General features: G+C 37.7%; 1 long non-coding RNA gene across 1 annotated transcript; it reads right to left on the bottom strand.

The window, feature by feature from the left end:
• Positions 1-463: 463 nt before the first annotated feature.
• On the bottom strand, positions 464-15,142 carry LOC131381086 (uncharacterized). The gene is made up of 5 exons (XR_009209536.1): positions 15,071-15,142; positions 4,377-4,482; positions 3,423-3,519; positions 2,170-2,273; positions 464-569 (listed from the first exon to the last, which is right to left on the bottom strand). It is a non-coding gene; the product is annotated as an uncharacterized LOC131381086 (long non-coding RNA).
• Positions 15,143-15,428: the final 286 nt, after the last annotated feature.

The raw sequence follows: 15,428 nt of genomic DNA, 5'->3' as shown, positions 1-15,428 counted from the left end.
TTTATAATGTTACTGCATTTGTACCATGTGTTTTAGGTTCCACAAAGGCTCAATTAAGTTAACAGCAAGTCCTGATCTCAAATATATGAGCAATGTCTACACTTCTATTTATTTTAAAATTTTAGATTTTCAGAAAATTGCTGAGACCTTACATAAAGTTTCATATACCCTTCAACTTTCTCTAATAACATCATACATAAACATAGAATATCTGTGAAAACTCAAGAACTGATAAAGGTACATAGAACTATTAACTAAAGTACTGACTTTCTTCATATTTTACCTGGTTTTCCCCAATGCCATTTTTCTGTTTTTTGATCCAATTCAGGATAACATATTACATTTGCCATCAAGTGTATTATTGTTTATTGCAGCATAGCCAATTACCATGTAGCTTAGTGGCTCAAAAGCACACACACATTACTCACAGTTTCTCTGGGTCAGAAATCCAGATGTAGGTGATGGCCAAGGCTGAGGTTTCACCTGAAAGATGAGATGGGGATGGATCATCTTCCAAGCTCACATGATTGCCCAGGTTGAGAAGACTTCACTGGTGAATTACTCCAAACCTTTAAAATATCAATGGCAATTTTTCACTAACTGTTCTCCAAGAAAATAAAAAACATACAGAAGAGACCAGTAAGCAATGCATTCTATGAGACAGTTTCCTCCGATACCACAACTAGACAAAGACAGTCCAAAAAAGGAAAAATTTAAACCAATATACTTTATGGATACCCAGGCAATAATCCTCAAGGAAATAATTTCAACACAAATCAGGATTATGAAACAGGGGTTACACATTACACAAAGAGTATTAATTTACTCAAGATTGCAAATTTGGTAAAACATATAAAAAGAATTATTGTAATATATCAATATAATACATGACAAAGCCTCATTATCACCTCTAAGGATGCAGAATAAGCACTTGACAAATCCAAAATCCACTCACAGTAAAAACACTAAATGACTTTTTCATAGAATGAAATGGTCTTTACATAAAAATGGCAGCATCAATAAAAAGCTCACATAACAATAGTATCAAGAAAGTCTCAGTAATTTCCCGAAAATTATAAACATAAAAAGGTTATCTACTCCCACTAAACATTATTCTTGAAGATTTAATTGATAAAACTAGCCTAGACAAATAAATTTAAGACTTCCAGATTGAGAGCGAAGAAATCAAAGTTATCTCTATTCGCCAGTAACATAATCTAGTGTATAGAAAATCCTAAGGAATCCACTAAAATAAGATAGGAACCATTAAAAAAAAGTTCGGTAATCCTGTAGGATGCAAGATTCATGTAAAAAAATTGCACTCTTATACAATTGGTAAGGTTTGACTCTGTGTCCTCACTTAAATCTCATCTGGAATTGGAATCCCCCTGTGTTGGGGGAGGGGCTGAGTGGGAGGTGACTGGATTATGTGGATTGTTTCACGATGCTGTTCTCAGGACAGTGAGTGAGTTCTCAAAAAAGCTGATCATGTTCAAAGTGTTTGGCAGTTTCCTCTTCACTCTCTTTCTTGCCACCTTGTGAAGAAGGTGGCTGCTTCCCCTTCACCTTCTGCCACGACTATAAGTTTCCTAAGACCTCCCCAGCCATGTGGAACTGTGAGTCAATTAAACCTTTTTTCTTTATAAATTACCCAGTCTCATATAGTATCTTTATTTACAGCAGTGGGAAACAAACTAATACAAAAATACAAACTAATCAAATAAAGAAACTAAAAAAAAAAATTCATTTAACATGGCATCAAAAAGGAAATATATTTGGAAATAAATTTAACGTAAGTTTGAGGCAGGCAGATCACGAGGTCAGGAGTTCAACACCAGCCTGGCCAAAATAGTGAAACCCTGTTTCTACTAAAAAATACAAAAAATTAGCTAGGCATGGTGGTGGGCGCCTGTAATCCCAACTACTTGGGAGGCTGAGGCAGGAGAATTGCTTGAACCCGGGAGGTGGAAGTTGCAGTGAGCTGAGATTATACCACTGCACTCCAGCCTGGGCAACAGTGCAAGACTCTGTCTCAAAAAAAAAAAGTACAAGACTATATATAAATATATATATGGTAAATTACAAATGGTATTGAAGTATTAAAGAAATCCTGAATAAATGAAAAAAAAAACTAGATTTTCATTGATGAAAACATTATTAGGTACTTACCAAGATGCTTATACTTTCCAAATGTATCTGCAGATTCAATACAATCCCTACAAAAATTTTAGCTTTCATGTTTTTCATTTTTTGCGATAACTGGACTGCAGGTTCTAAAATATACAGGAAAATGCATTTAGTCCAGAACACCCGAAAGAATGTATAAAAATGTTTAAAGAAATACAAATGATACACATGGAACTTTTGCTCATAAGGAGATGGAGCATAATTCCCTACTTCCTACTTATGTGTTGTTCATAATGACTTTTTTCCAAAAATACATCATGAAAACAGGAACAAATATTAATTTTGTAGTGGAAAAACTTGAGCTAAACTGCCTCATGCAGGTGATCAAATAACATTAACCATGATAAGGCAGGTGGGCATGGTGGCCCACACCTGTAATTCCAGCACTTTGAGAGGACAAAGTGAGAGGATCACTAGAGGCCAAGACTTCAACAAAAGGCTGGGCAACATAGGGAGACTACACCTATACAAAAGTAAAAATAAAAATAAATTAGCCTGGCATGGTGGCACATGCCTATAGTCCCAGATACTCAATAGGACGAGGTGGAAGAATCACTTGAGCCCAGGAGCTCAAAGCTGCACTGAACTAATATCATGCCACTGCACCCCAGCCAGGGCGACAGACAGAATGAGACCCCGTCTCATAAAAAAAAAAAAAGGGCGGGGGGGAGGGTGCGGTGGCTCACACCTGTAATCCCAGCACTTTGAGAGGCTGAGGCAGACGGATCATGAGGTCAGGAGATAGAGACCATCCTAACACGGTGAAACCCCATCTCTTTTAAAAATACAAAAAATTAGCTGGCCGTGGTGGTGGGCACGTGTATTCCCAGCTACTTGGGAGGCTGAAGCAGGAGAATGGCATGAACCCAGGAGGTGGAGCTTGCAGTGAGCTGACATCATGCCGCTGCACTCCAGCCTGGGCAAAAGAGTGAGACTCCGTCTTAAAAAAAAAAAAAAAAAAAAAAAAGGCATGTTGCTAGTATATACTGAGTCATCACTCAGCCTGTGCCCATCTCTAAGATCACGGCATGGAGGGTTGGGGGTATATCCTACGCTGCTTGTTCTTTTGTTTTTGTTCCCACTGAGCTTCCTTGACTTACCACAATGCATGTGTGTCACTCGCTAACATTCACCTGAGAAAATCGTGATGTGTAAAAATTTATATCCAGGTTTCTATATGCAGGGACTGGCCTATATCACCTTATTAGAAATATTTTTTGTACTCTGCTTACTACCTGCTAGCATAGAAGCTTTAGGAATGCCAATTGGCAACATAATTCCATGATATGAGTGTCCACAGAATGCATGGTCTCAAACAATTCCTGATGAAGTCTGTAGAGTTAAAAAGAAAAAATATATATATTAGTACGGTTTTCTGAAAGGTTTAAAAGTACAGTTGTCTTTTTATTACTTGTAGAAGAAATCACTGTACCAAGAAAACATTATCCTGAATGCAGAAATATGATTTATGTTCCCTATCACTGAAGTTTCTTATTTTTGGCTTCTAGTATCTGAGAGTCTATCTCCCAAAAAGGCTTTAGTGGGAGACTGCATATACACTGCTAAATGACGCCCACAGATGGGTCTTTCTGGCATATGTGAAGGAAAGGCAACTTTGAAAAAGGGGTTGCTGTCATTCAAACTGGTGACTGCGTAATGGGGACGGAGAAAGAGGATGACAGTCCCTGGAGCTTGATGGTACCTTCCTAAAGCAGGTGCACCTGGGTTTAGAAAGGTGACTAGATAAGAAAAGCCTGTTTGCTATTCTCTCCCTACAAGCTATTTTGTCTCTGGAGGCCAAATTTTTGGCTTATGTCTTTATTTCTATAAAACAAATTAATAATTTTAAAAAACATTTACTTTGAAATAACTGCACATTAACATAAAGATGCACTGGTAGTACAGAGAGTTTTGTATAACCTTCAGGTAACAACAATGTTATTGTCTATTACAACCATAATATAGTTTTAATGAAAACTAAGAATTTCACTGTTTTTCAAAACTATTAGCTGATCTATGAATTTTCTTCCTATTTTAACCATGATTTCTAACAATGATATATGTATCTATTCCAGGACCTAATCCAGAATGCCACCTTAAAATTATTGTCAGTTATATTACTTATTACTTGGTGCATAACAAATTACTATATACCTAAGTGGCTCAAAAACCCCACACGTATTACTCACAGTTTCTCTGAGTCTTCAGTCCAGATGTAGATGATAGCCCAGGCTGAGGCTCAGCTGGGGAAAAGTCTCCTTCCAAGCTCATGTGATTGTTCCTAGGATTCGCTTCCTTGCCCCAGTCAAGATAATTCATTAGTGAGTTATTGGAATCACTTAACAATTAATATTAATTTATAATAAATTGTTAAAAACAACAACAAAGTGGAGAAGGCATCGCATTTCATTTATACTATGAGTTGGTTTACCCTGATACCACAACTAGACAAACAGATTTCAAATAATGAAAATTAAGAACACACCTTATGAATATAGAGCCAAAAATCATCAAGGAAATCCTAGCAAAACAAATCAGCAACATGTAAAAAGTATTATAAAATATGTCAAGGATATTTACCTCAGGAGAGCAACATTTGGTTCAACATTCAAGTACAATTAATGCCATGTACTATATTAATATAATAAAAAACAAAACCACATAATCATCTCAAAAGATGCAGAAACACCTGAGAATTCCTGAACTCACTATGATAAAAACATGCAGCAGGCCGGGGGCAGTGGCTCACGCCTGTAATCCCAGCACTTTGAGAGGCTGAGATAAGCAGATCATGAGGTCAGGAGATCGAGACCATCCTGGCTAACATGGTGAAACCCTGTCTCTAATAAAAGTACAAAAAAAAAAAATTAGCCGGGTGTGGTGGCGGGTGCCTGTAGTCCCAGCTACTCAGGAGGCTGAGGCAGGAGAATGGCATGAACCTGGGAGGCGGAGCTTGTAGTGAGCCGAGATCGCGCCACTGCACTCCAGCCTGGGCGACAGAGCGAGACTCCCTCTCAAAAAACAAAAACAAAAAACCATGCAGCAAATAAGGCAGATAAGGGAAGTCAAACTTTTGTTTGCAAATGACATAATCTTATGTATAAAAAAATCCAAAGGACTCTAATAAAATATATTTAAAACTTAAAGATGAGTAACAAACTTGCAGTTTATAGGGTCAACATATAAAATCCTTTGAATTTCTATACACTAGCAATTAACAACTTAAAAACAAAACGCAGAAAACCATTCCACTTGAGATGGCATCGAAAATAAGCATATCTATCAAATTAAGTGTAAGATATGTACACAAAAACTAGAAACATATTGAACAAAATTAAATAAATAGAAAATATTTGAATGTTCACTGCTTAGAACGGTTAGTACTGTTAGGATGGCACTATTTTCCAAATAGATCTATAGATTGAACACAACCTCTACCAAAATCCCAGGTGATATTTCATTCCCCTAAATTAACAAGGTTATTTTAAAGTTCATATACAATGCAATAGACCCATAGCAGCCTAAATAATCTTGAATAAGAAGAAAAAGGTTGGCATCGCAGACATCTACTTCCTGATTTCAAAACTTAACTATTAATACAGGCCGGCACAGTGGCTCAACACCTGTAATCCCAGCACTTTTGGAGGCTGCAGTGGGTAGAGCACTTTAGGTCGGGAGTTTGAGACCAGCCTAGCCTGGCCAACATGATGAAATCCCATCTCTACTAAAAATCCAAAAATTGGGCATGGTGGCGCATGCCTGTAATTCCAGCTACTTGGGAGGCTAAGGCACAAGAATTGCTTGTGCAAGAATTGCTTGAACACAGAAGGTGGAGGTTGCAGTGAGCCAAGATTGCACCACTGCGCTCCAGCCTGGGAGACACAGCAATACTCTGTCCTGAAAAAAAAAAAAAAAAAAAGAAAAACTTAACTATTTATACAAAAGCATACGAATCAAGATTTATGGTACTAGTATAAGGATTTGCATATTGATCAACAGAATAGAATACAATGTGCAAAAACAAATCCTTACATTTATGATGAAATAATATTAGCATGTGGCCAAATAAATTAGGTATGGAGTTTTTTTTAATCAAATGTTTCTGGAAAACATAGATATCCGTAGGCAGGTCAGACTTCTGCCTCATGCCACAAACATGATTGACTCAAAATAATCATACATCTAAATATAATAGCTAAACAGGACCAAACCATACAAAAAACACAGAAGTACATCTTTGCAATCTTAGGTTAAACAATGTTTTCTAAGACATGACACTGAAAACACAGGAAAAGAAGAAAAAACAGATGTACTGAACTTCATTACAATTAACAACATTTTGGGATTCAAAGAACATCATCAAAATTAGAAACCCAAGGAAAGAGAAAATGTATGTAAATTTTATACGTAATAATGATTTATTATTCAGAATATATGACAATATCTTAAAACTTCAAAATAAAAAGGCAAATATACCAATCAAAAATTGAAAATTATTTGCATAGCCATTTCTCCCAAAAATGTAGTCATATCCAAAAATGACATGAAAAGACACTCAATGCGTTTTGCCATTCTGAGGCGGGAGAACGGCATCACTTGTTTTCTGTTAGCAACCCTACTGACCAAAACAAGATCTGTTCCACACAGGATAAAGTGAAGAAACCAACAGAAACCAGTAGATAGAGACAAAAGCGATCCTGGCCATCCTCATTAGCATAAAACACTCCATCAGCACCACGACTGTTTACAAATTCCACGGCAACAACCTGAAAGTTACCAGCCATTTCAATGGCAATGACCCCATTAGTTACTGCCCATTTCCTAGAAAGTTCTAAATAACCCACCTCTCAATTTGTATTGATCCAACCCTCAATTTTCATGTAACTGAAAGCAGATTTACTTAGTGTAAATACAGTTGTCAAGAGGCCATAGATTGCCAACTCTGGATAGACTGCTTAAGAGTTAGCCCTGCTCTGCAAGGTAAAGTACCATAAAATAAAAAGATTGCTAACACCACCAGTTCACCCTTAAATTCTTTACTTGGCAAAGCCAGTAACGCTCCAGGTGAAGCCCCAATTTTGGGTCTCACCTATCCTGTAAAAATTAGGGGAACTAAAATCTAAACAGACACGGGATTATACTTCAAATTCTAAAAAAAGTATTGCTAACTGAAAAGATGTAAGTTGGTAAAGGCAAAATACTGTGTAATTTCATTTATATGACTCTATAGAAAAAGCAAAAGTTTATCAATAATGAAGAGTTTCGTAGTAACAAGGGGCTTGAAAGAGAAAAAGGTGGAATCAGTTAACTATCAAGACTTCTTTTGGGCAGTGAAATTACTCTCTCCGATCTGTAATGCTGGAAACCTAATCACGTTTTCCAAATCCTGAAGAACTTTGTAACACAAAGAGTGTACCTAAGCTATGCAAATTAAAAACCTTATTTAGGAGGTAGAGGCTTTCCAGGGAGGAATGCCCACAATATAACTATGTAATGAATATATGGAATAACCTCACTAAAGAAAATGGAGGAAAGCAGCTGACCTAAGTAATTTAGGAAATAAGGGGTCATTTTGAGGCCAAAAGCCAAAGGATTTACACTTAAGCACTACAGTTTACTTGGTAAAGTTGTTTCCCATAGGGGTATAATTACAAATTCTCAAACCACTGTATATGTATGCTCACGTAGTATGATTAAGTGAACAGCATCAACTTGCTCACAGGTAGACTGGCAGACAACATACAAATAAGAATAAGTGATCCATTCATACGGTGCTGGATTAAATCATATGGTATCAGAAACATTAGTAGAAAATACACAAATAGCCTGGAGCACAATTAAATACAGTTAGCCTAAAGCACCTAGTAGTGACTGAACAAAGAAAATGCTAAGCAACAACAAAACCAACCAACCAACCACACAACATCTAACCATAATTATGGAGGTATTTCAAAATGATACCAGAGACAACTAAAAAAACCTTCCAATCGCGAACACTGGAACAATTTGAGCAATAAAATAAATAAATTAGCATATATAAAGTGTAAAATATCCATGTTTTGATAATGATATAAATATATGATTTATGTATAAATAAATGTGGAATAATTAAAACATAATAGAAACATGTTTATAGTGAAGGTTCAAATAAATTTGTACACACTCTGCCAATAAGAAAGTAGACCATGAATCCTTCACTTAAGTTCATGTTTTGTATAGTGACTTTGTTCTGCAACATACTACATGGAAAGAAAAAAAAAAGGCTAATTTCACAGTGTGAAAATTTGATAGGAATGACATCATCTATGTGATCACATTAACATCAACAGTGATAAGGCCTGTTGATAGCCTGTGTCCTTGGTATGATGTGAGGAGAATGGCACCTTTTCTCTGTCATCTTCCTTTCCTAAAGCCACAAATCCAGTCTTACCCTAAAAGAAGTATCAGAGAAATCCCAAATTAGGAATGTCAATGTCATCCAAGAAAAAAAATTCTGAGAAATGGTCACAGTCAGAGAAGTTGAAGGATGTGTGAAATCTGTGATGAGGTATCCTGGATGAGACCTTAGAACAGAAATTGGACATTAAGTGAAAACTAAGAAAATCTGAATAAAAATGAAAAGTAGTTAATGGTAGTGTATAAAATTGCTTAATTATGATACATGTCCTACATTAATGTAAGAAGTTAATGAAAAGGGAAACTTTGTGAGATATATGGAAAGTCTATGTACTACATTTACAACTGTTCTGTAAACCTAAAACAATTCTTATATTTATGAGGTATCTTTTTCTTTAAAGTAACTGCTGACCTTATAAAATAGAACACTAACAATATTTTGATGACCCTTAGTGCATCTCCTTAGCTTCATCATGTTCCTTAATCACTGAAGGTCGCTATTACTGTGAATTATTTCTTATCCTCTAGTTTGTGTTTATTGTTTATCTATATGTTTATATTTCTATTATCTATAATGTTTAGTTTTTCTTGTCTTTGAACTTAGAAGAATGTATTTCATGGATTCATGTCCCTGGCTTAATAATGAGAAATCATGAGACAAATCCCTATTGTGAGACATCCTACAAGCTAACACTTTTATTTTATTTTATTATTATTATACTTTAAGTTTTAGGGTACATGTGCACAACGTGCAGGTTTGTTACATATGTATACATGTGCCATGTTGGTGTGCTGCACCCATTAACTCGTCATTTAGCATTAGGTATATCTCCTAATGCTATCACTCCCCCCTCCCCCCACCCCACAACAGTCCCTGGTGAGTGCTTTAAATGTTAGACCTAAAACCATAAAAACCCTAGAAGAAAATCTAGGCAACAACATTCAGAACATAGGCATGGGCAAGGACTTCATGTCTAAAACACCAAAAGCAATGGCAATGGAAGCTAAAGTTGACAAATGGGATCTAATTAAACTAAAGAGCTTCTGCACAGCAAGGGAAACTCCCATCAGAGTGAACAGGCAACCTACAAAATGGGAGAAAATTTTTGCAAACTACTCATCTGACAAAGGGCTAATATCCAGAATCTACAATGAACTCAAACAAATTTACAAGAAAAAAACAACCCCATCAAAAAGTGGGTGAAGGATATGAACAGACACTTCTCAAAAGAAGACATTTATGCAGCCAAAAAACACATGAAAAAATGCTCATCATCACTGGCCATCAGAGAAATGCAAATCAAAACCACAATGAGATACCATCTCACACCAGTTAGAATGGCAATCATTAAAAAGTAGGGAAACAACAGTTGCAGGTGAGGATGTGGAGAAACAGGAACACTTTTACACTGTTGGTGGGACTGTAAACTAGTTCAACCATTGTGGAAATCAGTGTGGCGATTCCTCAGGGATCTAGAACTAGAAATACCATTTGACCCAGCCATCCCATTACTGGGTATATACCCAAAGGATTATAAATCATGCTGCTATAAAGACACATGCACACGTTATGTTTACTGCGGCACTATTCACAATAGCAAAGACTTGGAACCAACCCAAATGTCCAACGACGACAGACTGGATTAAGAAAATGTGGCATATATACACCCTGGAATACTATGCAGCCATAAAAAATGATGAGTTCATGTCCTTTGTAGGGACATGGATGAAACTGGAAACCATCATTCTCAGCAAACTATCACAAGGACCAAAAACCAAACACTTTTCAAAAGGATCAATAAAAATAAGACCATGAAACTTGCAGAATGGAGAAGACCTGATGTATCAGACAGACCCTAAGATGGTGCCCAATGATTCCTCCTGTATAAAATACCTGTGCTTTGTTGAGTAGCCTCCTCTGTGTCTCACCTGACCAACATACATGAACTTAACTTTTTTCCAATTCAGAGCTCTCCTAGACAGTGGCTGTATTGGTGGGAATGTAGTGGACACAGGTCTGACAAGTGCCACAAATGCATCTGACAGTGTAAACAAATATCCTGTCAGAAGGTTGCCTGGGTCAAGGATTGTGCACTTAGGCCTTGGGTCATCTGCCAAAATAAGTAACAATCCCATGAAAGGCACACTGTAAACATCCGGGACCCAGTTTCTTGGAGTCCTGTTGGGCGCGGCTATAATTTATAGCCATTGTCCCAAGAGAGATCTCAAGAGAATATTAGACATAACAAAAATATAGCAGAGATGGAGAGATAATTTTATAAATTATGGCTCAAAGATCCCATGGAGGCCAGGTGCGGTGGCTCACACCTGTAATCCCAGCACTTTGGGAGGCCGAGGTTGGTGGATCACAAGGTCAGGAGTTCCAGACCAGTTAGGCCAACATGGTGAAACCCAGTTTTTGCTAAAAATACAAAAATTAGCTGGGCATGGTGGCAGGCGCCTATAATCCCAGCTACGTGGGAGGCTGAAGCATGAGAATTGTTTGAACCCAGGAGGCTGAGATTGCAGTGAGCCAAGATCACACCACTGCACTCCAGCCTGGGTGACAGAGCAAGACTCCATCTCAGAAAAAATAAATAAAAATAAACAATTTTTTAAAAATCCCATGGAGAAAGAAGAAACAGCACTAAGTTTGCAGCAAACTGCAGCCCTCTGAAGACAGAAGAATCTGTATCTTGGGACTTTCCCTTAATGTTAGAAATGTAAGCAGAGATTAAGTTGCTTTCCAAATCCAATTCTTCATCCAGTTCAACTATATATTTATCTTTTTCTTCCTCCCCTTTCATCCTTTGTATCTCATGATCTCTCAACGATGGTCATGTGAATCTCACTGTAAGGAGGGACTGCAGACGCATGTGTGTTCTGGTTATCACGAAATGCTTGTTCTGCAATCCCAGCACCTTGGGAGGCCGAGGTGGATGGATCACCCGACGTCAGGAGCTTGAGACCAGCCTCCCAAGGTGCTGGAATTGCAGGCGTGAGCCACTGTGCCCAGACAAAAGGGGTAGGTGCAGAGGCAGATGTGTCTCTCGTCTTTTCCACATGAAAGGAGGAGTGGCATATTCTGGAAAGAGCTGAAAGCAAGAGGCTTGCTTCCTGGTATTGCTTAAAAGAATTTAAAAACTATTCAGAAAGTAAGTATATTATTTTTAAATATCCCTTCTGAAGATATTCTAGACCTTCTCTTTTCTTTTTTTCATTTCCAAAAATCTTTATTCACTTTTTAATTGATATTTAATACACATACATACTTTCAGGGTACACGTGATAATTCGATACATTCATATAATGTATAAAAATCAAATCAGTGTTACTGGGCTATCCATCACCCTAAATATCTTTTCTTTATTCTAGGAACATTCGAATTATTCTCTTTTAGTTATTTTGAAAGGTACAATAGATTACTGTAAACTATGGTCACCCTACTAATTTTATTTCTTCTAACTGTATATTTGTACCCATTGATCAATCTACCTGTCTCTTTTGTAAATAGCCTTTATTAATAGAAAATTGTACATATAAATAAATCCACTTTTTCAACATGGAAAAAAAAATGCTTGTTCTGACCACTTGTTACTCTTGTCAGCTCCACTTCTTGATACTTGGAAAATGAGACAGGCTTTGGTGTTCTCCAAATAATGTACTGAATGAAGAAGTTCATATAATGTATAATTTAGAATGTGGAGTATACTCGCACGGAGAGCTTCAGCTTCCACAAAGCCTCAATTTGGTGATGCCCTAATCTCAAAACAGCAGTCATGGATCCTTTAAATTTTATTAAATATTCACACTAAAGGGCAGTGACAGGGTTAGGTTCTTCCCTCATGATGTGTCAGATGGGATCTTTTCAATGTTGTCACTCTTTTTAAAAAATGTTTATTTTCTTTTTTATTTTAGAGATGGTGTCTCACTATGTTGGCCAGGTTGGTCTTGAACTCTTGGCCTAAAACAATCCTGTCACCTTGGCCTCCCAAAGTGCTAGGATCACAGGCATGAATCACATCTGGCCCTCAATGGCGTCTTTCTGAGAATTTTGTTGGTCAATCCAGCCTCAGTACAATCTGGTCACAGGTGGTTTACTCTATCATAGGAAATCATATCTTCCATGCTATCATGGTCATGATTGGGAGCTCAGTGCTCAGCACAGTGTCCTCTGTGCTTGGGACATCATGTTAGCACAGTCTTTTGTCTATTACTTTCGTATCTTAACCCTGAGCACTCAGAACTCATTGACCCATCTGACAACTGAAGATGAGTCTGTCCTTCTACACATCTACTTCTCTCTCCTTCATGGCCTGCCACTTGGTGATTTTTTTTTTCCTTGAGAATTTGGTCATGGATGATCTTCACAGTACACATCATAACAGACCATATATATACATTGAAATGTAAAGGCAAACGGCACCTGACAAGTCACTTTCCTTAAAGAAACTCCTGTTATAATGAAGTGAAAAGAGCAAATCTCCATGTCTTAGGATTGTCAGTTTAAATGAAGCTGGACTTTCCTATGGGGTAAACTGTAAGCCTGGAGGGTAAATAGGTTTATTGAATTATAAATGCCCCAAATAACAGCACCTGAATTACTGCTAAAATCTCAGAAGTGAGAAACATGGTCAAGTTCAGTTGTATCTCTCACTCTAGGTCTCCAGGATACAGGAGTTTGTTTTCTGACTGAAGCTATGAATGTGGTATGGAAAATATATCCCATGATCATGGTCTGAAAAAGCAAGAGTCTTGACTGCATGGATGTCCCTGGGAGTGTAGTATGCAGTCACATGGCTTAGTAAGCTTTGTAGGCATGGTTCCTGGAACAACCCTGGTGCTCTCCCATAAAGTGGTGTGGCCTGTGAACATGGAGGTGTGTGGAAGATGAGGGGACAGTCCTCCCTGCTGTGGGGATCATTGTGTAGCCAGCACATATGCAGAGTCAGCACTCAGCCTGTGTCCATCTCTTAGATCACTGCATGGTGGGCTGGGGTTATGTTGTACTGTGCTGTTCTTTCCTTTTTTCTATTAGGCTATTTCCACCTCTGCACGACACACTCTGTATCACTAACATGTCTCATCCTCATAAACCTTGTGTCTAAAGGTTCGTTTCCAGATGTCTGTAAGCAGGAATTAGCCTACAATGCCATGTTTATAAACTTTTTTTTCATATCCAGTTAACCTCCTACCATGATAATGTCTATTCTGTGGCTTTTGGGCTTGTCACTGGATGATATAAGTCTATGATGTCAGCGTCAAGTAAATATGTGGTCCCATGAATTAATGATGAAGTCTGCATGATGAAAACTGAATTATCAGTGTTTTCTCAAGGGCCTAAAGGTATTGTTCTCTTTTAAAACTTGAAAAAAGAATCCCTATACAAAGAAAACACTCCTAATGCAGAAATATGATTCATGTTCCCCATCATTGGCATTACTCAATCTTGTCTTCTAATGTCTGGAAGTTCTGTCTTTTAATTTTTTGTTTTTTGAGACGGAGTCTCACTCTGTCGCCAGGCTGGAGTCCAGTGGCATGATCTCAGCTCACTGCAACCTCCACCTCCTGGGTTCAAGCGATTCTCCTGCCTCAGCCTCCCAAGTAGCTGGGACTACAGGCACCCGCCACCACACCCAGCTAATTTTTGTATTTTTAGTACAGCTGAGGTTTCACCATGTTGGCCAAATAGTCTCGATCTGTTGACCTCGTGATCTGCCCACCTCAGCCTCCCAAAGTGCTGGGATTACAGGCGTGAGCCACTGCGCCTGGCCTAAAATGTCTTTTTTTGGGGATCCTACAAACACACTGCCAGGAAGCCCTGAAAATAGGGCCTTCTAACCTATGTGAGAAAGTCACCTTTCTTTAAAAAAGTCGTTACTGATGCAAGGAATTGGTGACTGGGTAATGGGGAATATGACGGGAAAAAAAAAAATGGATGAGAGTTCCTAGAGCTTGATGGTGTCTTTCTCAAGCAGGTGCCCTGTGTAGGAATGGGGGATAATGAGGCAAGCTACTTTGCCTTTCACTCTCTGCATCTCCACTCATCCTCTGATCCAAGGTTTCTTTGTGGTTTATGTCTGTTTTTTTTTTATAAATAATATATTTTAAGAAACATTTTTATTTTGAAATAATTTTAGATTTACAGAAAGTTATGAAGATAAGTTTCACATATCCTAAAGCTTCCTGAAAAGTTAACAGTTTATATCAACATATCTATGAAAGCTCAGAAATTGACAGTGGTACAAAACTAACTAACTGAAATACAGACTTTCTTCATATTTTACCAGGTTTTTCAGCAATGTCATTTTTCTGTTCTAGGATCTAATCCAAGATACCACATATTTACTGTCAGGCATATTACCTACTGATTGCTCTATAACAAAGCACTACACAGCAAAGAGGTTCAAACCCACCCTTAAATACATATTACTTACAGTTTCTCCTGGTCAGATGACCCAGGGGGAGATTTCAAGGGAAGGCTCACCTGGGGAAGGATCACCTTCAAAGCTCCTGTGATTGTTGTGAGGATCCAATTTCCATCCAGGCCAAGATGACTTCACTGGTGAATTATTCCAAAGCTTTTGAGATTTAATAAAACAATCCTTTACTAATTTCTTCCAAGAAAAACAGAGGAGTAGAGAACCCTTCCCAATGCACTGTATGAAGCCAGTGTTCCCTGATACCACAACTAAACAAAGACATTCCGAGAAAGGAAAACTACAGACCAATATGAAACAGAGGCAAAAATTCTCAAAAAAACAACTACCAAAATAAACCAGTAACATATAAAAAGGATTACACACTATCGGCGAAAATACTGATTTCCTGGAGTGTAAGTTTGG

The sequence above is a fragment of the Hylobates moloch genome, unplaced genomic scaffold (assembly GCF_009828535.3).
Source record: "Hylobates moloch isolate HMO894 unplaced genomic scaffold, HMol_V3 SCAFFOLD_14, whole genome shotgun sequence".
NCBI classification, from domain to species: domain Eukaryota; kingdom Metazoa; phylum Chordata; class Mammalia; order Primates; family Hylobatidae; genus Hylobates; species Hylobates moloch.
This window is presented reverse-complemented; position numbering and strand designations above follow the sequence as displayed.